The 24,360-nt window shown below is 44.8% G+C and overlaps 1 protein-coding gene across 5 annotated transcripts in view; it reads right to left on the minus strand.

Annotated features, from left to right (window-relative positions):
• STARD13 (StAR related lipid transfer domain containing 13) overlaps window positions 1-24,360 on the minus strand; it is a 497,221-nt gene that overhangs the window by 79,170 nt on the left and 393,691 nt on the right. The window contains exon 1 of one of the 5 annotated variants that reach the window (XM_082246019.1): window positions 2,190-2,333. The exons of the other annotated variants lie outside the window; for them this stretch is intronic. The gene's annotated coding sequence lies outside the window, so the exon portion shown is untranslated. Of the gene's footprint in view, window positions 1-2,189; window positions 2,334-24,360 lie in introns of those variants that run through there. 5 annotated transcript variants of the gene reach the window in all.

A 24,360-nucleotide genomic window follows, 5' to 3' on the forward strand; every position in this document is an offset into this window, starting at 1 on the left:
ATTGGCAGGATGTAATAGATGTGATAAACTCTGTTTATAACACTGCGTTAATTCCAGATCTTGTTCTATGCCTATTAGGGTATCTAAATCCCAACAATCTGGAACTTGACCAGGTAGTGACCATTAGAGGATCACTTTTTTATGGCCTGTAAGTTGATAGCTTCTTGTTGGGTTTCGCTCAACCCTCCTACACGGGGGGAACCGGATCCGGGAAATGGATAAACATGTTATGTTTGAACAACACACCTATGTTCAATGAAAAACATCCTTGGAAATATGGAAATGATGAAATGAATAGATGCTTCATGCTCCAGTCTAAATGCATAAGCTGACAGTCACTGGATCCAGATGTTTTCAACCTTATATCTATGGCAAACCTGATGGGCCCCATGTTGAAGGGAACATCATTCGGGCAGGTTAGAATGCCTGTCCATAACAATACTGCTATATCCTGTGATAAATAGTACTTTACTATTAGGGTATATAAATCCCAACAATCTGGAACTTGACCAGGTAGTGACCATTAGAGGATCACTTTTTTATGGCCTGTAAGTTGATAGCTTCTTGTTGGGTTTCGCTCAACCCTCCTACACAGGGGGAACCGGATCCGGGAAATGGATAAGCATGTTATGCTTGAACAACACACCTATGTTCAATGAAAAACATCCTTGAAAAATATGGAAATGATGAAATGAATAGATGCTTCATGCTCCAGCCTAAATGCATAAGCTGACAGTCACTGGATCCAGATGTTTTCAACCTTATATCTATGGCAAACCTGATGGGCCCCATGTTGAAGGGAACATCATTCGGGCAGGTTAGAATGCCTGTCCATAAAAATACTGCGATATCCTGTGATAAATAGTACCTCACCAACACCTCTGTTTGTAAGAACAGGGATTGTGGCTGTTCATGGAGCTCCTGGCTGAATCCTATGTCTAATGATGGCTGGATTACACCACCAACTACCCTATCAGATCTAGAGAAACTTATGAAAAGGGGAGAAGCCTGTTCTGGCTTATCAGTGAGCAACAGCAATCAGTACATTCTTGTAATGTGCCTAGCTGACTATTTCTTCACCATCCATAGACATGAGATCATCACTGGGCAGATTGTCATCTCATGTATATTGAGTATCCCTGCCCAACTAGTGGTAAGCACAGGGACCCACCCACAATCACCTGGGCTGACTGTCATCTCATTTATATGGGTACCTTTAATGTAGTGCAAGCTGTCAAAGAAAACCACCAGATTCAAAGTTTAATGAACTGTTCCTTTCTCTCATACTTTGAAATTCTGCACAGCAGGCAGAGGCAACCAGGAGCTCTCAATTTCCTGCTGTACAATGACAAGCTGTGTCAGCTGGCAAAACATAACCAGCATAACCTGGGTTCATATTGGGAAGACAATTACAAAGTAAGCACATCAGTAAGATGAATACAGTCTCTGTCTTTGAAGGAAATTGGCATTTACGGAGCTGGAGCTATCAGATATATTAGCAGTTTACCTTCTTAGGCCAGTATAAAAGCCATTCTGCTGAAAATACATGAGGTTCTTATATGGGAAAATGCCACCAAACACTGACATTCGGTGACGTTGGCAATTTCGTTCAAATCACTGTTAAGATATGGACTGCAGTGTCCTCTCCTTCGCTCCTTATCTGAGATGAATATGCAAGCTAAGGGTGGTTTCAATGTGCTCGCATGTCCAAGTAAATCTAGGAAGAACCCACAGGCATGAGATAACAATTGCCTAATCTGGCTTGGCTGGATGATGATCCCATGTCTACAGCAGCCCACCAACAAGCCACTCATCTGCTCCATGTTCTTACCAGAACCCCTGTCAGATTCTGTTGACTATCACAGGTCTATGGATGGTTAAAGATGGCTAAAGTTTTCCTTGTCTCACATACGGATTTTGACACAAGCACATAAAAAGAACATGATTGGAAAATATTTTCTTCAATTCTTGAAACACAGCAGCTAATGTTACAAGCGTCCATCTCGACTGAGAATTCATCAAAAGTTTAATACCTAAAGTCCTCATGTGCACTATTCTCTATGTCAGTGCTCAGATCTAAGAACAATTAGGTAGTACAGCTTAATTCAAGTAAATCCATCAGCAGTGAATGATAGAACACTTCATAGTAAAAAATCAGAGCAATGTACACATTGAAGGTTGAAGGGTACCTTGATGGTTTGGTCTTTCTGCCTTCTTCTACTTGCTGGTGTGCCCCATATTCCTGCTGCCCTCCTCCTCCCGTACAATCCACGGTTAGGACTAATATAATCCAAGCGATGCTGCATACAGCTGTGCTCTACATGCTTTCCAGCCCGGCCGCTGCTCTGTTTTCACAATCCTTCAAGAACCGCCCATTGTTATTGAGGAACTGCAGCTAACAGCTGGAATTCCATAAGTTCCTCAAGGCAGCTGCTTGTAGTAAGACAAAAGTCTGATGAAAGAATTTATCATTCAGAGGAGTACATGTTCTCTGCTCCTTTTATTGATCTGTCATTTCTCACTCTTATGTGCTTGCAAGGAAAATAGACAATGGCAACTGGGTGTGATTTTAAGACGTAACAGGGAAATATGTTTTACATATTTCTCAGAGACAGAGAAATAGGTTTTACATGTTGTCTGTACTGTTGTGTGTAAGTGGTTCAAGAGCGTTTTACTATAGGTATTAAAAATGCTATGTCTTATTTTAAATCATGATTATATTGATATAGAAACATAGAAGAGTGGATGCAAGAAAAGACCAAGTAGTCCATTAAGGCTGCCCCTTGTTTTTTTGTTCTTGTTTGATTTTGGGAATTTTTTAAACTTTTTTTTAACCACTTGCCGAGCGGTCACGTTGACCGTACTGCAGCAAAGTGGCTCGTTCCCGTCCAGCGACGTAGACCTACGTCGCTGGACTCCTCCCATTGTGGGTGGCGCGCGCACCGCCGTAGGCTCGCTCCCGCTGTATTCAGTCACAGCGGGAGTCGGGCCAGGGGCCGATCGTCGGGGATCGAGTGTGGAGATCCGCCCACTTGTGTAAACAAAGCGGGCGGATCTCCTAAGTGACAGGCAGGGTCAGATTGCAGGGTTCAGCATAGCTGAACCTGCGATCTGTCCCTGTGTCACTCAGTCACCTCCCCCCCCACACGTTAGTAAGCACCAGGCATACATTAACCCCTCCCTCTCCAATAAAATTAACCCCTTCCCTGCCAGTGTCATTTTTACAGTAACAGTGCATATATATAGCACTGATCACTGTAGTAATGTCACTGGTACCCCAAAAAGTGTCAAAAATGTCAGTCAAGGGTCCGATCTGTCCGCCGCAATGTCGCAGTCCCGCAAAAAAAAATCGCAGATCGCCGCCATTACTTGTAAAAAAAAAACACCAAAAAGTGACAGAAATCTTTCCCTTAGTTAGTAAACGCAATAACTTTTGCGCAAACCAAATAAAAATACGCTTAATGTGATTTTTTTTTTTACCAAACACAGGTAGCAGAAAACAAATTGGCCAAAAATTTTAAAAAATTTTGATTTTTAAATTTTTTTTTGGGAGGAATTTCATATAAAAAATGTGAAAAATATTGTTATTTTTTCAAAATTTACGCTTTTTTTTTGTTTATAGCACAAAAAGTAAAAATCGCACAGGTGATCAAATACCACCAAAAGAAAGCTCTGTTTGTGGGGAAAAAAGGACGTCAAATTCGTTTGGGTACAGCGTTGCACGACCGCGCAATTGTCCGTTAACCGGTTGCCGACCGCCGCACGACTATATACTGCGGCGGTCAGCCCCGGCCAGGCAGAGTGACGTATCGGTACGTCACTCGCCTGTCACTGACTTGCGAGCCTATCGCGGGCGGGCGCGCGCCCGCCGAGGCGCGCGCCCGCCGCGGCTCGTTCACAGGCAAGTCAGTGCGTGTGACCGGCGGACTCGATGTCCGCCGGCCACACTACGATCGCTCCTGTGAAGGGAGAAAGACAGAGCAGCTTGTGTAAACAAGCTGCCTGTCAGTTCTCCCTGTGTAAAAGTGAAGATCTGACCGTTCTACTATGTAGAACGGTTGATCTTTGCTTTTACACCAATAGCCATGTCCCTACACAGTAGAAAGCACGCCCCTAGGACACACTTAACCCCTCCCTGTCCAATAAAGTTAACCCCTTCCCTGCCAGTGTCATTTTTGCAGTAACAGTGCATATGTATAGCACTGATTACTGCAGTAATGTCACTGGTAACCCCAAAAGTGTCAAAAATGTCAGTCAAGGGTCCGATCTGTCCGCCGCAATGTCGCAGTACCGAAAAAAAAATCGCAGATCGCCGCCATTATGCGTTAAAAAAAAAAACACCAAAAATGACAAAAATCTTTCTCTTTGTTAGTAAACGCGATAACTTTTGCGCAAACCAATCAAAATACGCTTTTTGCGATTTTTTTTACCAAACATAGGTAGCATAAAACAAATTGGCCGAAAAATGTTAAAAAAATTTGATTTTTACTTTTTTTTTTGGGGAATTTCATATAAAAAAATGTGAAAAATATTGTTATTTTTGCAAAATTTACGCTCTTTTTTTGTTTATAGCGCGTGATCAAAAAATCGCACAGGTGATCAAATACCACCAAAAGAAAGCTCTGTTTGTGTGAAAAAAAGGACGTCAAATTCGTTTAGGTACAGCGTCGCACGACCGCGCAATTGTCCGTTAAAGTCACGCAGTAAAAAATCGCAAAAAAACCCCTGGTCCTTTAGCAGCCAAATCCTCCGGGGCTTAAGTGGTTAAAGTCACACAGTAAAAAATCGCAAAAAACCCCCTGGTCAGGAAGGGGGTAAAATCTTCCGGGGCTTAAGTGGTTAACTTGACAAAAAAAAACGAAAAAAGGACGATTGGACCAAATGACAGATTTTCAAAGATTTTTTGGCAGATGTATGGCCAGCATAAGGCAGTCTTCAAGCACAATAGACATTGACATAACCAGGGAGTGTTTGCACAGAAAATAATAATAATAAAGAAGGCAGTTGTTGGCTATTATTACTGCCTGAAGTGCTGATGTATTTTTTTTTGTTTTGTTCTAATGGGAGTGTCTCTTTAATAAATGAATAAGGAGTTTTATAATTAGCCTCTGGCTGGAATAAAAGTAGTACAACTGGTAACAGATCCTCTTTTATATCTTTTATGCAACTTTCCCGTAAGATACATAACTGGAGTTAATCCCTGTAGTCTGTGTAATTTGGGAATTCCCATCCTGGATGCTTTTAAGTTTTGTAGTCTGGGTAATGCCCAACTTCCAGGAAGGAAAAGATAAAAGTGTGAGCCCTTATACACATATTGGGTTATCGTCACTCTATAAATTGTGGCAATTGTGATGTAAAGGGATGAAAAGTGCTGTAAAGCGGTAATATGAATCAGCATGATGTGGTCAGTAGTTTCTGCAAGCCGTAGCAAATTGTGTACATTAAATTATTATTCAAAGTCGCTGTTTCCATGAAAAGAGATGAGAATCTCAGACAGCATCATCCGAAGGGCAGTAATGTGGTTCTCACAGCACTTTATATCCATTGAGTAAGCAAATCCAGCTGGCAAGTCTAGAAGTCACATAACAACCGATGTGAAGAAGAAAATTTCTCCCTGAAAAAGAGACACTCATTCACTTCCCCAATCCATTCTAACAGCATTAAAAGAGGATTCTCCATTGCCGGCTATGGTGCATGCAACGGTCTGCTGAACAGTGGCTGCATTTGATAGCATGCCGTCACTATTTGCCCCATCATTTTCCACCCAGCGCATATTTAACCACTTAAGCCCCGGAGGATTTGGCTGCTCAAAGACCAGAGCCTAGTTTGCGATTCGGCACTGCGTGACTTTAACGGACAATTGCGCGGTCATGCGATGCTGTACCCAAATTAAATTTCCCACAAACAGAGCTTTCTTTTGGTGGTATTTGATCACCTGTGCGATTTTTACTTTTTGCGCTATAAACAAAAAAAAGAGCAAAAATTTTGAAAAAATAACAATATTTTTCACATTTTTTTTATATGAAATTCCCCCCAAAAAATGTAAAAACCAAATGTTTTAACATTTTAGGCCAATTTGTTTTCTGCTACATATTTTTGGTAAAAAAAAAATCACAATAAGCGTATTTTGATTGGTTTGCGCAAAAGTTATTGCGTTTACTAACTAAGGGAAAGATTTATGTTTTTTAACGAGTAATGGCGGCGATCTGCGATTTTTCTTGTGGGACCCCGACATTGCGGCGGACAGATCGGACCCCTGACTGACATTTTTGACACTTTTGGGTGTACCAGTGACATTACTACAGTAATCAGTGCTATACATATGCACTTTTACTGTAAAAATGACACTGGCAGGGAAGGGGTTAATTGTATTAGTGATCAAGGGGTTAAGTGTGTCCCTAGGGGCGTGTTTCTAACTGTAAAGGGGTGTGGCATCGGGTCCGCTGGTCACACGCGCGGGGAACGAGCGGGGGCGGGAGCGTGCCTCCGGCGGCATGCGCTCGCCCCCTGCAGGCTCCTGGGCGAGCGACGCAGTACTACGCCACTTTGCCCAGGAGGGGCTAACTGCCACAGTAAATATACTGTGGGCGGTCGGCAAGTGGTTAAATCATCTTTTGTCCAGCAGGGTGGTGCTTGCAGGGCTTAAATTTGGATTCGAATGCGAGACATTTATGGCCATCCTTAAGCTGGTCATAGATTGGTCAGTTTTTTTTCCACTCAGCCAGCAGGCTGAATGAAAAAAAGAACAAAAGAACTGATTCCTCCATCCACATGAGCGAGGTGGAAGAAGAAATCGTGTCCGCTAACACATTGTATTCTCGCAGCGGGACTCTTGACAAAAGTTTTATATAATTCCCGTTTGCCATCAATTGATCTTTCGATCCACTTCTGCTAAGCAGGGAGACCCACACATTGCTTGAAATTTAGACAATCCCTGCTGAGCCGGCTGAATTTTGAACCATCTAGGCCAGCTTTAGTCTTAATATTTCTTTCAGAAGGAGGTTAAAGTGGTTACACGAAAGGTTACCCCAACATTTCATATTCCTGATGTGCCTGCTGTATCATGTACTTGTATGAAAAAGTATCCTGTTCTCTTTTTGTATTGCTTCCTTTGTGTGAAATCCCTGGTGTTCCTGTCAGTCCCCCTGCTTTCCTATTTCAAACTGACCACAATAGGCATAGACGCACATCCTTCCCAGCATGGTCAGTTCTCTAGCTATGCTGGGAACTCAGCCTGCTCTCCTCCAATGATCAGACTTGCACAGCCTTTCACTGGGAAGCTCAGTGTGCTGCTGCTTCTCCTCCCTCCAGCTCTTATGCAGCTGACTGAGAACAGAGGGAATGAGATCACTTATAAAAAAGGGAAAAAGGGTATTTATAATGTAATATATATACAACTGCAAGAAAAAGTATGTGAACCCTTTGGAATGAGATGGATTTCAGCTCAAATCGGTCATAAATTGTGATCTGATCATCATCTAAGTCACAACAATAGACAACCACAGTCTGCTTAAACTAATAACACACAAAGAATGAAATGTTGCTATGTTTTTATTGAACACACCATGTAAACATTCACAGTGCAGGTGGAGAAAGTATGTGAACCCTTAGACTAATGACATCTCCAAGAGCTAATTGGAGTGAGATGTCAGCTAACTGGAGTCCAATCAATGAGATGAGATTGGAGGTGTTGGTTACAGCTGCCCTGCCCTATAAAAAACACACACCAGTTCTGGGTTTGCTTTTCACAAGAAGCATGTGAATGATGCCTCGCACAAAAGAGCTCTCAGAAGGCCTACGATTAAGAATTGTTGACTTGCATAAAGCTGGAAAGGGTTATAAAATTATCTCCAAAAGCCTTGCTGTTCATCAGTCCACGGTAAGACAAATGGTCTATGAATGGACAAAGTTCAGCACTGCTGCTACTCTCCCTAGGAGTGGCCGTCCTGTAAAGATGACTGCAAGAGCACAGCGCAGACTGCTCAATGATGTGAAGAAGAATCCTAGAGTGTCAGCTAAAGACTTACAAAAGTCACTGGCAAATGCTAACATCCCTGTTAGCGAATCTACAATACGTAAAACACTAAACAAGAATGGATTTCATAGGAGGATACCACAGAGGAAGCCACTGCTGTCCAAACAAAACATTGCTGCACGTTTACAGTTTGCACAAGAGCACCTGGATGTTCCACAGCAGTACTGGCAAAATATTCTGTGGACAGATGAAACCAAAGTTGAGTTGTTTGGAAGAAACACACAACACTATGTGTGGCGAAAAAGAGGCACAGCACACCAACATCAAAACCTCATCCCAACTGTGAAGTATGGTGGTGGGGGCATCATGGTTTGGGGCTGCTTTGTTGCGTCAGGGCCTGGACAGATTGCTATCATTGAAGGAAAAATGAATTCCCAAGTTTATCAAGAAGACATTTTGCAGGAGAGCTTAAGGCCATCTGTCTACCAGCTGAAGCTCAACAGAAGATGGGTGTTGCAACAGGACAATGACCCAAAGCATAGACGTAAATCAACAACAGAATGGCTTAAACAGAAGAAAATACGCCTTCTGAAGTGGCTCAGTCAGAGTCCTGACCTCAACCCGATTGAGATGCTGTGGCATGACCTCAAGAAAGCGATTCACACCAGACATCCCAAGAATATTGCTGAACTGAAACAGTTCTTTAAAGAGGAATGGTCAAGAATTACTCCTGACCGTTGTGCATGTCTGATCTGCAACTACAGGAAACATTTGGTTGAAGTTATTGCTGCCAAAGGAGGTTCAACCGGTTATTAAATTCAAGGGTTCACATACTTTTTCCACCCGCACTGTGAATGTTTACATGGTGTCATAAAAACATGGCAACATTTCATTCTTTGTGTGTTATTAGTTTAAGCAGACTGTGATTGTCTATTGTTGTGACTTAGATGATGATCAGATCACATTTTATGACCAATTTGTGCAGAAATCCATATCATTCCAAAGGGTTCACATACTTTTTCTTGCAGCTGTATATATATATATATATATATATATATATATATATATATATATATATGCAAATGTTTTGCCTTTCATTTCTATTTCAAACTGAATGGGTTGTTTCACAAGATGATTGTTTACAATCACTTTAATGAGACATTGTAAATGTTACCTTTTAGAAAATGAAACAATTACACACAATACAAGTGCATACTCCTTGTACCTGGAAGCATCATTTCCATATTATCTGCCTCTATTCCATATTTGTTTTGCAAAGAGTATGTCACTGCGTTAGATCCAGTAAAAAGTGTAAATATAGAATACTAAATACTTAACAAATGCATCAAAAATGCATGTGAGAAAACACAGAAGTCTATGTACACTGAACCTTATGCATGATCCCATTATACAGTACTACCAGGGGGACCATGCATTCAATATAGCCAAAGGCTCAAGGTGCAATGAATCCACCATTGTCTATAATGCATCTTCTTCATCAATTCATAACTGAAGCATGAGCTGAGCAGCTTTTGGATATAGGCTTAGGAGAGAGAAAAATAAAAAAAATGCGGTTCCTTTAACCACTTCTGGACTGGAAGGATTTGCCGCCTTAATGACCAGGCCATTTTTTGCGATTCGGTACTGCGTAACGGACAATTGCGCGGTCGTGCGACACTGTATCTAAATAAAATCGATGACCTTTTTTTCCCACAAATAGAGCTTTCTTTTGGTGATATTTGATCACCTCTGCGATTTTTATTTTTTGCGATATAAACAAAAATAAAGCGACAATTCTGAAAAAAAATATATTTTTCACATTCTGCTATATAACATTCCAAAAAAAAAATTTAAAAATCAAATTTTTTTTAACATTTTAGGCCAATTTGTTGTCTGCTACATATTTTTGGTAAAAAAAATCGCAATAAGCGTATTTTGATTAGTTTGCGCAAAAGTTATTGCGTCTTTTTTTTTACTAGTAATGGCGGAGATCTGTGATTTTTAGCGGGACTGCGACATTGCAGCAGACAGATCGGACCCCTAACTGACATTTTTGACACTTTTGGGGGTACCAGTGACATTACTACAGTAATCAGTGCTAAAAATATGCAGTTACTATAATAATGCCATTGGCAGGGAAGGAGTTAACCCTGGGGGTGATCAAAGGGTTAAATATTGTACCTAGGGGCGTGTTTCTAACTGTATGGGGCGGGGCTTGTGAAATGATCATAGAGACCTGTGATCCTATATAGAAGGATCACAGGGGCTCTGTGATCATTCCAGAGAGAAGAACGGTCATCTGTTTTTACCTCAGCTGACTGTTCTTCTCTCTCAGCGGGGAACGATCGTGGGTGTCAGGTGGCAATCTGAACCGCCTGCCCCAAGCATCAGAGTCCCTGCTGCCGAGTGCGCGCGCTCGCCCCCTAGTTGCAGGCGTGCGACCAACATATGGTGGTTTGTGCAGGAGGGCCAGCCTGCCGCAGTATAACTGCGGCGGGTGGTCCTTAAGTGGTTAATGTGGTTGTTAAGCCACTACTATAAAATAATCAAATCCCTTCTGTAATATAACATTATAGACACAGTGCTCCTGTGCCTGTCTTATAGAAAAGATATGCAGATCTGTACCTATATCAGAGTGTCTCCCAGCGATCAGCTGATCCCTGGACTCTCTTCTCTGCCCAGCTGACAGCTCCAGTGGGCAGGGCTGAGCACTGTCGCTGATGTCAGCCAGGGAGGAGAGGAAGAGAGGAGAGAGAGCCGAGTGGTCAAGTGATCGCTGGGAGCCGCTCTGATATAGGTGCAGATCACATATTTTTTCTATAAGACAGGAACAGGAGCACTTAATGTTATATTACAGAGGGGATGGGATTATTTTATAATAAATATGAGAGCAGCAGGAGTGGAGGGGCGGGTGCTGACACAGCAGACAGGCAGGGAGGGGAGGGGGGAGGAGGAAACAGGAGACAGAGATCAGGGCTGTGGATGACAGAGACACGTACACTGACCAGGGTGTCAGGGCTCCGCAACCATGATACATCGTGGTCAGTGTACAGAGGGGAGGGTATAAACTGGCAGGATCAGCCAGGTTTTTTAGGTGATACGGGGGGCCAAATGACAAGGCACAAGCACTGTGCTGTATAACATGCTTTAAGGAAACGGGATCTGCTTTTTTTTTTTTCTTAGGGTAACAAACGTTTTAACTGTAATTACATGGACTAATATGGTGGTAGTTCCTTCATTGCTGTGGTGCTGAAAAGAGGATAGATTTGTCTACATTACGGAGGGGTTTATTGACACATCTGGGGAGTTCAGACAGAAAAGGAATTATGTAGGAATAGAGTGACGGTGTCAGTGTCTAGACTGCAAACTTTCTCAACCAGTGCTCCATGGAAACCTTAGTTTCTTTCTAGAGGTTCTTGAGCAATATGTAATTTACTGTTTGACTCTCAAGTAAGTAACCACTGACAACCAGAGATGAGCCGGGTTTGATCCAGTTTGGCAGAACATGTAAAAAGCGGCCACATGATCCCATTTCTGCTGGCCCAATCAGCAGAGCCAGGTGCATTCCCTGCCCACCGCTTCATGTACACAAAGGGGAAGGGATGCTTGTGATGTCATTGACCTAACATGGCCTCATTAGGTCAATGATGTCAAGAGCATCCCCATCCCTGTCAATGGCTAGGTTCTGCTGAACTGGATTTAGACCAAACCCAGCTCTTCCTTATCTTTTACGACAATTACCACAAATATAAGGTGCATTCTTCCAAGTCACCATCACACAAATGTACTGTGAGATAAATAAATATGTATATGTATATATATATATATATATATATATATATATATATATATATATATATATATACACATATATTTATATATTACAAAAAGTATTGGGACACCTGCCTTTACATGCACATGAACTTTATTGGCATCCCAGTCTTAGTCCGTAGGGATGAATGTTAAGTTGGCCCACCCTTTGCAGCTATAACAGCTTTAACTCTTCTGGGAAGGCTGTCCACAAGGTTTAGGAGTGTGTCTATGGGAATGTTTGACCATTCTTCCAGAAGCGCAATTGTGAGGTCAGGCACTGATGTTGGGGAGAAGACCTGGCCTGCAGTCTCCGCTCTAATTCCTCCCAAAGGTGTTCTATCGGGTTGAAGTCAGGACTCTGTGTAGGCCAGTCAAGTTCCTTCACCCCAAACTAACTCATCCATGTCTTTATAGACTTTACTATGTGCACTGGTCCAAATCATTTGGCGGAGGGGAGATAATGGTGTGAGATTGTTTTTCAGGGGTTGGGCTTGGCCCCTTAGTTCCAGTAAAGGAAAATCTTAAGGCATCAGCATACCAAGACATTTAGGACAATTTCATGCTCTCAACTTTGTGGGAACAGTTTGGGGTTGGCCCTTCCTATTCCAACATAACTGCGCACCAGTGCACGAAGCAAGGTCCATAAAGACATGGATGAGCGAGTTTTGGGTGGAGGAACTTGACTGGGCTGCACAGAGTCCTGACCTCAACCTGATAGAACACGCTTGGGATGAATCAGAATGAAGACTGCAAGCCATGCCTTCTCGTTCAACATCAGTGCCTGGCCTCACAAATGCGCTTCTGGAAGAATGGTCAAACATTCCCATAGACAACACTCTTAAACCTTGTGGACAGCCTTCCCAGAAGAGTTGAAGCTGTTAGAGCTGCAACGGGTGGGCCAATGCAATATTGAACCCTACGGAATAAGACTGGGATGCCATTAAAGTTCATGAACGTGCAAAGGCAGGTGTCCCACTACTTTTTGTAATATAATGTAGTGTATATTATTTATTAGCAATGGTTCTCTCAGACTGGAATGGTGGGGTTGATTTGCTAAAACTGAAGAGTGAAAAATTGGGTGCAGCTCAGCTCTGCATAGAAACCAATCAGCTTCCAGGTTTCTGATCTGACTGAGGCCCCATTTACGCCTGAGCGTATAGGTTTCAGGCGTTTTGTCAAGCATTTTGCAGGCATTTGTCAGGCGTTTTTTGCAGGCGTTTGGAGGCAGGCATTGACATCTAACCAGGGCCATCCTTAATATTGATTTGACCCCAACATGTTCTTGGGCCCTCCTAAATCCTTTTTTGTCAACTATTTGCGTGCAGTGTGGGCTCAAGGGGCAGCTATTTTGGGCCCCACAACAATGACTGGCCCCCGGGGCAGCTGCCCCTTTTGCCCTGCCTTAAAGACAGCCCTGCATCTAACCAAAAATGCTTGCAATCTGCCAAAATAGAAGCTCATGTATTTTTTTAAACTTCAGACGTCTTGCTTCAGGCAACAAAATGCTCATATGTGAACAGGGGCCATTGAAATGAATGGGATTTTGCTTGTTGGGCGTTTTGGAACTTTAGAGATGAGCGTTTTACGAGCTGAAAAACGCTCAGGTATGAACAGGGCCTAACCATTCTGCTATTTTTCTATATATTATTAAAATAGAGCTTCTCCTTACAAGCACATGGCTTAATCAGGTCCAACCGTGCAATTCAGACTGGAAAAATGCCAATTAAATTCATATCATACCAAGAACATACCCCAAACTCTACCACACATGCAAAGATGTGCACTAACTATTGTGAAATCCCACCAGCCTATTTATTAGACGGTTCCATTGGAATTCAGCACTACCTGTAAATCCATTGTAGTGATCCTCGGTTCTTATAGAACACTAGTGCATTATAAATATACTGTATATGTCTATGTATAAGTATGAGACAGGAAGTGGATAGCAGAAAAATAGTATACAGTATATGACCTCGATAGTTTCTTCATTATTTCCTGTCCTACACAGAGAATATTTCTGTTTGTTCATGTCTTGGGCTTTGGCAAAACAACGTTTTGGGAAAAAGACAAAAGCAGCAACGTATGTTTTCTCTTCCTTAACAGAGTATTCCTATTAATGTGAAACTTCCCTATGACTCACTGGTGTCTACCTTTCAGCCTTCTCACATACGATGATGCCAACGCACCATAGTTGTCTCCAGGCAGTTATCTCATTTACAAGTCTACGGAGTCACAGGTCAATGTGGAAATGACATCATTGGGAAAATGATCTAGTTGCAGGTACTGGGGATCCCCAAGGTCTCCCAATTGTACACAAAGCAATTGGAAACATGATTGCAGGAATAACCAGCCTGAGCGGCATCGTATACTTGGAACTGTTCCATACTGCACACATATGAAGATACAGAATTCAGGAAAACGAAGGAAACGTGTGTAGTTTGATGGGAGTCAGTCTTCTGGCCTTTAGTGCGCCATCTTTAATTATCTACAGCTCTGTGTGTGGCCAAAAGCAGCCAGACTCAGTGCATAGACTAGATAATGTCTGCTTCTAAAACCTAATTAATGCAGATAAGCATTCGCTACAGCAATTTACAGATCAACCTCTACTAAGTGGTGCATTTAATAGTCCATTATCATGTAGCTTCTTCCTTCTGCTAAATAACTGAAAATGTAATAATTATACTCAAGGTTCATATAATGACTAAACATTTCTGTATAGAAATGTCCAGTGCCAGGCCCAGTTCCTAGGTACTGTATCAGCAGGGCTGCTGATAAGGCAGTACAGCTGGTCCTGTTGTACTAGGCTCGGGCCTCATCAGCTAAACCGGGGGGGGGGGGGGGGGTTAGGGCAACTCTATTGTTCATTTCTGCCTAAATAAATAATTGGATGTTATTAGACCCCCCTCCCCCGCTCCTACTTGTTTACCAGGGTTTAAATTACATATCCATGGGCCCCACCTGGTCAACAGAGGGGCCCAGGAGGTGGGACTTTTTTTCATTTTCAGGACATATGGGGATAAAGTCAATGCCACTGTTTCGCTGCACCCCAGGGGGGTTGGTGGGGTGTAGGTGGAGTTGGGGTGGCCCTGTCAGGAAGGTTGTGGGGGGACCCATAATTTCTAACGGCGGCACTGTGTATCAGTGTCCCATGATCCCATTTTCACACAGCTTGGATACAGGTAGAGTACGAGGATAGTGGTGGCTCTTCTATATCCCTAGTTACAGTCACCCAGGTTATCAAGAAAAAACACATGGCTCGGATAAAGCTGATATATATATATATATACACTAGTAGATTTCTGAATAAACATTTGTACGAAAATTCATATAAAAGTTCAAATCAGTACATTTGATGACATAATGATTGCCATAGAGGTTGATGTACTAAAACAGGAGAGTGCAAAATCTGGTGCATAGAAACCAATCAGCTTCCATTTTTTTTTTCTTTTTGTCAATGCTTAACTTAACAAGTTAAAGTTAGAAGCTGATTGGCTACCATGCACAGCTGCACCAGATTTTGCACTCTCCAGCTTTAGTGCCGGTTCACACTGTTCCGACTTGTCAGGCGACTTGGTCGTCTGACAATTCGTGCTCCATTCAGTGCAATTGGAACCGTTCTAATAGGAGCAATTTAAGTCGTTCCGACTTAGAAAAAGGTTCCTGCACTACTTTTGGCCGAAGTCGGAGCGACTTGCATTGACTTCCATTATGTAAAGTCGGTGCAAGCCGTGCCAAAGTCGCGGTGCACCGCGACTTCATTAAGTCGCCCCGAAGTCGTGACGCCATAGTGTGAACCGACTCTTAGTAAATCAACTCATATTGGTCTGATTTCTGTACTTGAGTCCTTGTCTCCATTATCTGCCATTTCCATTATGATGGTTATCATTCCCTAAGCTGGATTTTTTTAAATTTGTATTATGGAGATCGCAACTAGAGGAACAGATACTTCTCATCAGCGCCTGCACTGCATTGTGTGATGCAGGAGTGCTCTTCAGTGCCGGTTCACACAAATGCAATGAGGGAACCCTGCGAATCCACTGCGGGTTCCCGCATCGCACTCAAATCGCAGGCAGTTCACACGGACATATGCGAATCGCTGGGGGTGGCAATACAAGGTTAACGACACCCCCAGATCAGTTTGCATATGGCAGTGCGAATTGTCAGTTCGGACATGAATCAGATCGCATAGGTGTGAACACCCATGCAATCTGATTCTGGTGCAGACCAAAAAAAGGGTCCTGTGCGACTTTGGTCCAAATGCAATGCAATTTCAGCCATACAATCTGTATGGCTAAATTCGCAACGCACAGACATTGCATGTGGTTTGCGGAGCAGTGCGCTGTGATATCGCATATGTGTGAACCGGAACTAAAGATCAGTATTTGTATAGCATATTCATTTGCAGAGCTTCTGGGGCATAGGATTGTTTCAAAATTCTTCAGGTATAAACAGGTACCTAGTAGTGTCTGGATTTGTGATTCTACACAGTTTTACTGGGTTATAAGTATGAAAAGTTGACTTTAAATAAGCCTAAATATGTTTTATGTTGAAATGTATAAATAGTGTTTATTTGCTGTCCTCTAGTGGACAAAGCTATGTTTTACCTCTACATAAGCATACCAAATTACCACGCAAGGAAAATGCATATACGCTGTGAAATATCTGATTCCATGATATGCTGATTTCAGCAATCCTTATCTTACAGAACTGGAGTTGCTATTCTTCAATGCTGGGCTTTACCAATACTGAAACCAAACCCTAATCTTATTTGAACCCTTAAAAAGAAAACTGTATAAAAACATGGGAACAGGCATGAATGAAGCAATCACAGGTCACCTTAAGGCCTCGATTACACTTGCAGTTGAAAGGCCTTTTTACCGCTCCCCCGTAAGCTGCACAGCAGTGGATGGGGCTGCCGACTTCCACTGCGACACAGAAAAAATTAACCCCCCCCGTCACATGTTTAGGATTGCCACCTGAATGAAGCCATACCACTAGGGTTGAGCGAACACCTAGATGTCCGTGTTCGACGGGTTCGGCCGAACTTTAAAAAAAAGTCCGGGTCCGTGTCCCGGACTTTTACCGAACTTTTCCCGGACACCGAACCCCATTGAAGTCAATGGGGACCCGAACTTTAAGGCACTAAAATGGCTCTAAAACACCAAAGGAAAGGGCTAGAGTGCTGCAAATGGCAGCAAAACGTAATTAAGAGCATGGCAAGTGCTCTGCAAACAAATGTGGATAGGGAAATAACTTAAAACAACAAAAAAAAAACAGAAAAATAAAACAATGTTCTTCTTCATCTCTGAAGGACGAGGCCCATATGGAGTAGGAGGGAGGTTGAGGTGGTGGTGGATGTGGCGGTGACATAGGCGTGCGCACAGGGTGTGCTGGGTGTGCCTGGGCACACCCTAATCACCTAGGGCACATAGCATTGCCAGTGAGGAGATGGGAAAGATCTCCCTGGGACCTGCTCTGCTCTATTTCTCCTTGCCTACAGGTACATGGCCCCGATACATTACTCTCCCTGCTGGCAAACACATGCATGTGTATTTCAACTTTGGGGTGCACACCTTAATGCAATAGGCTGCGCACACCTATGGGCGGTGTAGGTGGAAGCGGCGGTGGAGGAGGACCAGGGCCGGATTAACAGCATCATGGGCTTGGTGCTGAGGATTTTGAAGGGCCTTAAGGGCCGTGCCTTGCCATGCACCCAGAGGAGGAAGGGTGCAGCCATGCATGCCTAATTCAACATGGGATGCTGTCTCTGAAGCCCATAAACACATCCATGCATCGCCAACTGTCCCTCCTTGTCCGGCCTTCACGCTGTGTGGGGAGGTTCTGAGGGTGCTGCCTGGGGAAGCGAGCATAGAAGCCAGACTTCTGTGTTTACAAGTGACAGAAGAGCGGTAACAGTGAATATGGCCAACCCGGGGCCTATATAAAAGGTAGGGGCCTGGAGCTGCAGCTCCAATAGCCCCTACATTAATCTGGCCCTGAGGAGGAGGACGAGGTAGCCAACACTGCTTCTTTTCAAAAATTTTAAATGAGGGTACACCCCAAAAGAGTGAGAAAGAGCAAAAATGGAACAATGGGTGGGTAAGGTCGGTATCCATTGCTATTCTGCATAAGGTACGGAAAAGTCCCGTGGGATCCATGCCTGGTTCATTTTAATGAACGTGAGCTTGTCCACATTGTCTCTGGACAGGCGGCTGCGCTTGTCTGTTATAACGCCCCCAGCCGTGCTAAATACCCGTTCAGATAATACACTGGCTGCAGGGCACGCCAGCACCTCCAAGGCGTAAAGGGCAAGCTCAGGCCATGTGCCCAATTTGGAGACCCAGAAGTTGAAGGGGGCAGACCCGTCATTCACTACATGTAGGCGTGTGCACACATACTGCTCCACCATGTTGGTAAAATGCTGCCTCCTGCTAAGACGTTCCATCTGAGCTGCTGGTGCTGCTGTTTGTTGTGGCGTGCTGACAAAGCTTTTCCACATTTCGGCCATGCTAACCCTGCCTTCTGAGGTGCTGGCGGTGCCCTGGTTGCGTTGGCGACCTCCTCCTCCTCCTCCTCTGCCTTGTGCTTCCACTGTGGCCCCGCTGTCAGATGGGAATGCCAGCAGCATGGCGTCTACCAGCGTGCGCTTGTACTCGCGCATCTTGCGATCGCACTCCAGTGAGTGAATTAAGGACGGTACGTTGTCCTTGTAACGGGGATCCAGCAGCGTGGCCACCCAGTAATCAGCACAAGTTAGAATGTGGGCAACTCGGCGGTCGTTGTGGAGACACTGCAGCATGTAATCGCTCATGTGTGCCAGGCTGCCCAGAGGCGACGAAAGGCTGTCCTCTGTGGGAGGTGTATCGTCCGTGTCCTCTGTATCCCCCCAGCCACGCACCAGTGATGGCCATGAGCTGGCCTGGGTGCCACCCTGCTGTGAACATGGTTCCATCTCCTCCTCCAGCTCCTCCTCCTCCTCATCCTCCTCATCCTCCAGAACTGTGCCCCTGCTGGACAATTGCGTCCCTGGCGTTTGCGTGTGCAGGAACCCACCCTCGGAGCCCCTTGCGAATGACTGCCCTGAAAGCCTTGGAAATGTTACCTCTTCATCCTCCTCCTCCTCCTCATCCTGTGCCACATCCTCTTCCATCATCGCCCGAATTGTTTTTTCAAGGAGGCATAGAAGTGGGATAGTTAAGCTGAGAACGGCGTCATTGCCACTGGCCATGTTGGTGGAGTACTCAAAACAGCGCAACAAGGCACACAGGTCTCGCATGGAGGCCCAGTTATTGGTGGTGAAGTGGTGCTGTTCCGCAGAGCGACTCACGCGTGCGTGCTGCAGCTGAAACTCCACTATGGCCTGCTGCTGCTCGCACAGTCTTTCCAGCATGTGCAAGGTGGAGTTCCACCTTGTGGGCACGTCACATATGAGGCGGTGAGCGGGAAGGCCGAAGTTACGCTGCAGCGCTGCCAGGCGAGCAGCAGCAGGGTGAGAACGCCGAAAGTGCGCACAAACGGCCCGCACTTTCTGCAGCAGCTCTGACATATCGGGGTAGTTTTTAAGGAACCTCTGCACCACCAAATTCAGCACATGCGCCAGGCAAGGGATGTGCGTCAAACCGGCTAGGCCCAGAGCTGCTATGAGATTTCGCCCGTTATCACACACCACCAGGCCGGGCTTGAGGCTCGCTGGCAGCAACCACTCATTTGTCTGCTGTTCCATGCTCCTCCACAACTCCTGCGCGGTGTGTGGTTTGTCCCCCAAACAGGCAAGTTGTAAAACTGCCTGCTGTCGTTTACCCCTGGCCGTGCTGAAGTTGGTGGTGAAGGTGTTACGCTGTCCGGATGAGGAGGCGGTAGAGGATGAGGAAGCGGAGTAGGAGGAGTTACGAACAGGAGGCAAACTGAAGCGCCCTGCAATCCTCGGTGGTGGAAGGACATGCGCCAAATTGCTATCCGCCTCAGGCCCATCCGCCACTGCATTTACCCAGTGTGCCGTTAGGGAGATATAACGCCCCTGACCGTGCTTACTGGTCCACGTATCCGTAGTTAGGTGGACCTTGGCACAGATGGCGTTGCGCAGTGCACACCTGATATTTTCCCCCACTTGGTTGTGCAGGGAAGGGATGGCTTGCCTGGAAAAGTAGTGGCGGCTGGGCACGACGTACTGTGGGACAGCCACCGACATAAGGTTTTTAAAACTGTGCGTCTCCACCAGACGGAATGACAGCATTTCAAAGGCCAATAATTTTGAAATGCTGGCATTCAGGGCCAGGGATCGCGGGTGGGTAGGGGGGTACTTCCTCTTCCTCTCAAGTGTTTGGGAGATGGAAAGCTGAACGCTTCCACGGGACATTGTGGAGATGGTTGTTGGTGACCCAGGTGGTGGTGTTGCTGACAGATCGTCTGTTTGCGGGGTGGCAGGTGCCGGTATCACTACAGATGTGGCTGGAGCGGCCGAGACTGCAGCAGAAGAGGAAGCAGGATGAGCCAGAGACGTTTCTTGGTTTTGAAGGTGTGTACTCCACTGCAGCTCGTGCTTTGCACTTAGATGCCTGATCATGCAGGTTGTGCTCAGGTTGAGAAGGTTCATGCCTCGCTTCAAGCTCTGATTGCACAGGGTGCAAACCACTCGTGTCCTGTCATCAGCACATTTTCTAAAGAACTTCCACGCTAGAGAACTCCTTTGAGCTGACTTTGGTGCGCTCGTTCCCTTGCTGCGTTGGGCAGTAGCGGGCGTAGTGTCTAGGGCACGGCCGCTCCGCTTCTGCACCCTGCTCCCTCTTCTGCTGTGCTGGTGGCTCTGTGCGACCACCGCCTCTTCCTCCAAACTACTCAGGTCACCTGCATGACGTTCATTCCATGTGGGGTCGAGGACCTCATCGTCCTCCACATCATCTTCCACCCAGTCTTCACCCCTGCCCTCCTTGTCGGTCTCCACAATGCTGAACGCCGCAGCAGTTGGCACCTGCGTTTCGTCATCATCGGAGACGTGCTGCGATGATCCTTGCATGTACTCATCTTGAGAAATAAGTGGTTGGGCATCGCTGCACTCAATCTCTTCCACTTCTGGGGCAGGGCTAGGTGGATGGCCCTGGGAAACCCTGCTGACAGAGTCCTCAAAAAGAATAAGAGACTGCTGTATGGCTTGGGGCTCAGACTGCTGGCCTGATTTGCAAGGGGGTGAGGTGAAAGACGGTTGGACATTGGCTGCAGGTGCCAACTCTGACCTTTCTGCAGTAGACTGGGTGGGAGACAATGTGAAGGAACTGGAGGCACTGTCAGCAGCAAACCAATCTACTATCGCCTCAACTTGTTCTGGCCTCATCACTTCTAGGGGCGTTTGATGCCCTACCAAATACTGATGCAGGTTCTGTCGCCTACTCACACTTGAGGAAGGTGTTTCACTTGTGCGTGTAGCTGGCACAGATCGACCATGTCCTCTCCTTGCAACAGGAGCTCTACCAGCAGCACCACGACCCAGGCCACGGCCCTTATTTGACGGTCTCCTCATATTTCTGTAATTTAAGATCTTGCCCTAGAAAGGTTTTTATTGAATAGCGGAATAGAAAATATGATCCAAAAAAAGTGTATGTATATCACACGTACACAACCACACTAGGCCCCAATTACTATTGTTTGTACCCCTAAAAGGCTAGATGAGGAGTAGGGGGAGTATGGAACAGGCAGCACCCTCAAACCTTCAGAAGTATGAGATGAACCCCAACAACTTGGAAAGGTGGATCTCTCTCACACGTACCGACACAGACTATCCCGCAATTCAATTGATCCTCAAAGGTTTTTATTGAATAGCGGAATAGGAAATATGATCAAAAAAAGTGTATGTATCTCGCACGTACACAACCACACTAGGCCCCAATTACTATTGTTTGTACCCCTAAAAGGCTAGATGAGGAGTAGGGGGAGTATGGAACAGGCAGCACCCTCAAACCTTCAGAAGTATGAGATGAACCCCAACAACTTGGAAAGGTGGATCTCTCTCACACGTACCGACACAGACTATCCCGCAATTCAATTGATCCTCAAAGGTTTTTATTGAATAGCGGAATAGGAAATATGATCAAAAAAAGTGTATGTATCTCGCACGTACACAACCACACTAGGCCCCAATTACTATTGTTTGTACCCCTAAAAGGCTAGATGAGGAGTAGGGGGAGTATGGAACAGGCAGCACCCTCAAACCTTCAGAAGTATGAGATGAACCCCAACAACTTGGAAAGGTGGATCTCTCTCACACGTACCGACACAGACTATCCCGCAATTCAATTGATCCTCAAAGGTTTTTATTGAATAGCGGAATAGGAAATATGATCAAAAAAAGTGTATGTATCTCGCACGTACACAACCACACTAGGCCCCAATTACTATTGTTTGTACCCCTAAAAGGCTAGATGAGGAGTAGGGGGGGTATGGAACAGGCAGCACCCTCAAACCTTCAGAAGTATGAGATGAACCCCAACAACTTGGAAAGGTGGATCTCTCTCACACGTACCAACACAGACTATCCCCCAATTTAACTGATCCCCAAAGGTTTTTGATTAAATAGCGGAATAGAAAATATGATCCAAAAAAAGTGTATGTATATCACACGTACACAACCACACTAGGCCCCAATTACTATTGTTTGTACCCCTAAAAGGCTAGATGAGGAGTAGGGGGAGTATGGAACAGGCAGCACCCTCAAACCTTCAGAAGTATGAGATGAACCCCAACAACTTGGAAAGGTGGATCTCTCTCACACGTACCGACACAGACTATCCCGCAATTCAATTGATCCTCAAAGGTTTTTATTGAATAGCGGAATAGGAAATATGATCAAAAAAAGTGTATGTATCTCGCACGTACACAACCACACTAGGCCCCAATTACTATTGTTTGTACCCCTAAAAGGCTAGATGAGGAGTAGGGGGAGTATGGAACAGGCAGCACCCTCAAACCTTCAGAAGTATGAGATGAACCCCAACAACTTGGAAAGGTGGATCTCTCTCACACGTACCGACACAGACTATCCCGCAATTCAATTGATCCTCAAAGGTTTTTATTGAATAGCGGAATAGGAAATATGATCAAAAAAAGTGTATGTATCTCGCACGTACACAACCACACTAGGCCCCAATTACTATTGTTTGTACCCCTAAAAGGCTAGATGAGGAGTAGGGGGAGTATGGAACAGGCAGCACCCTCAAACCTTCAGAAGTATGAGATGAACCCCAACAACTTGGAAAGGTGGATCTCTCTCACACGTACCAACACAGACTATCCCCCAATTTAACTGATCCCCAAAGGTTTTTGATTAAATAGCGGAATAGAAAATATGATCCAAAAAAAGTGTATGTATATCACACGTACACAACCACACTAGGCCCCAATTACTATTGTTTGTACCCCTAAAAGGCTAGATGAGGAGTAGGGGGGGTATGGAACAGGCAGCACCCTCAAACCTTCAGAAGTATGAGATGAACCCCAACAACTTGGAAAGGTGGATCTCTCTCACACGTACCAACACAGACTATCCCCCAATTTAACTGATCCCCAAAGGTTTTTGATTAAATAGCGGAATAGAAAATATGATCCCAAAAAAGTGTATGTATATCACACGTACACAACCACACTAGGCCCCAATTACTATTGTTTGTACCCCTAAAAGGCTAGGAGTAGGGGGAGTATGGAACAGGCAGCACCCTCAAACCTTCAGAAGTATGAGATGAACCCCAACAACTTGGAAAGGTGGATCTCTCTCACACGTACCAACACAGACTATCCCCCAATTTAACTGATCCCCAAAGGTTTTTGATTAAATAGCGGAATAGAAAATATGATCCCAAAAAAGTGTATGTATATCACACGTACACAACCACACTAGGCCCCAATTACTATTGTTTGTACCCCTAAAAGGCTAGGAGTAGGGGGAGTATGGAACAGGCAGCACCCTCAAACCTTCAGAAGTATGAGATGAACCCCAACAACTTGGAAAGGTGGATCTCTCTCACACGTACCAACACAGACTATCCCCCAATTTAACTGATCCCCAAAGGTTTTTGATTAAATAGCGGAATAGAAAATATGATCCCAAAAAAGTGTATGTATATCACACGTACACAACCACACTAGGCCCCAATTACTATTGTTTGTACCCCTAAAAGGCTAGGAGTAGGGGGAGTATGGAACAGGCAGCACCCTCAAACCTTCAGAAGTATGAGATGAACCCCAACAACTTGGAAAGGTGGATCTCTCTCACACGTACCAACACAGACTATCCCCCAATTTAACTGATCCCCAAAGGTTTTTGATTAAATAGCGGAATAGAAAATATGATCCCAAAAAAGTGTATGTATATCACACGTACACAACCACACTAGGCCCCAATTACTATTGTTTGTACCCCTAAAAGGCTAGATGAGGAGTAGGGGGAGTATGGAACAGGCAGCACCCTCAAACCTTCAGAAGTATGAGATTGTGTTCACTGTACCCCACAAAGATTGAGTTCACTGCACCCCACAATGATTGTGTTCACTGCACCCCACAAAGATTGTGTTCACTGCACCTCACAA

This window comes from Pelophylax lessonae (assembly GCF_965119305.1).
Source record: "Pelophylax lessonae genome assembly, chromosome: 2".
In the NCBI taxonomy this organism is placed as follows: Eukaryota; Metazoa; Chordata; class Amphibia; order Anura; family Ranidae; genus Pelophylax; species Pelophylax lessonae.